Here is a 1090-nt window from a genome sequence, read left to right as displayed (position 1 = left end):
TGCTGTACTATTCTACGTTCTATGTCCTACGTTGGTCAAACAATTCCAGTGGGCACAGACCTGACACGGGAAACGTCGTCCAATCATTGTCGGACAGACCCGCTGAGGTCTTCCAGCAGATGTTGTTTTTCGCCATGGCCATCCCGGTTTTTCCCTGTCAGAGACATCTCACTACGCCCTACCCACTACAGGTACACAAATTAGTTTTGTCAGCCTTTCAGTTCTGAGAATGGGCTTCTTGCACGAAACGTGGACTATTTTCCTTCTGTCGAAGCAGCGACTGATCTGCTGATAATTTCCGGGACTTCATGCTTGTGTCTCCGCGGAAACGCCACAAAGGCAGTGACAGCCATTGATTGAGTCACACCACTATCAGTGTTTTGATAGCAGATTCCACACCGCTGATGTGTGTGGCCGTGATCGTATAGTGGTTAGTACTCTGCGTTGTGGCCGCAGCAACCTCGGTTCGAATCCGAGTCACGGCAAACGGGTGTTTCTACGTCTAAATTTCAGCCGCACCTGGAATGTAAACGCCTTTCTTTTGCGGAATTTCCATCCGTCGCTTGCCTGAGAAAGTTCCAACTCCTCTGTCAACAGTCGCTTTCCCCTGGACACATTGTAACTTGGGATCAATCGGTACTGCACGTTGTCGATAGATCAGCAAGGTCAGAGTTTGAATGGGCAGAGATCGATCCCTTGAGACCTCGGAATACAAGAGATAGTAACAGCTGCATCGCCTCAACAGCAGCGAAAGGACCGCTCTCTGAGCCAGGCACAGTCGTAGAAGAGGTGTCATTCGCCGCAGCCACTGTGAAAAAAAAGTTTGCTCTCCTTCCGCCTTACTAATGCCAACTGGACGCTCTTCCCGACACTCACAAATGTCGGAGAAACTGTTAGTGTCTCGCATTAAGAAGACTGACGCAAAAATGTTAATTGAATTAGTCGGCTTTTGCATTGTCCTTATTGCTTCCTCCCCAGCGCAGGCGAGCGTTAGGCTCCGAGGTCTTAGAACACCTGCGCTGGTCAAATCCTGTTTAATGGCAGTTCTCGTCGTTTAGAGTTGCAGGTGTTTTTCTTGAGTGGCTCGCTC

The 1090-nt window shown here is 49.4% G+C and overlaps 1 non-coding gene across 1 annotated transcript; it reads left to right on the top strand.

Moving 5' to 3' along the window:
- Positions 1–413: 413 nt before the first annotated feature.
- Positions 414–485, top strand: trnah-gug (transfer RNA histidin (anticodon GUG)). Its single transcript has one exon. It is a non-coding gene; the product is annotated as a tRNA-His (tRNA).
- Positions 486–1090: the final 605 nt, after the last annotated feature.

Source organism: Mobula birostris, chromosome 3 (genome assembly GCF_030028105.1).
Source record: "Mobula birostris isolate sMobBir1 chromosome 3, sMobBir1.hap1, whole genome shotgun sequence".
NCBI classification, from domain to species: domain Eukaryota; kingdom Metazoa; phylum Chordata; class Chondrichthyes; order Myliobatiformes; family Myliobatidae; genus Mobula; species Mobula birostris.
The sequence above is the reverse complement of the archived record's forward strand: the minus strand, read 5'-3'. Positions and strand labels throughout refer to the sequence as shown.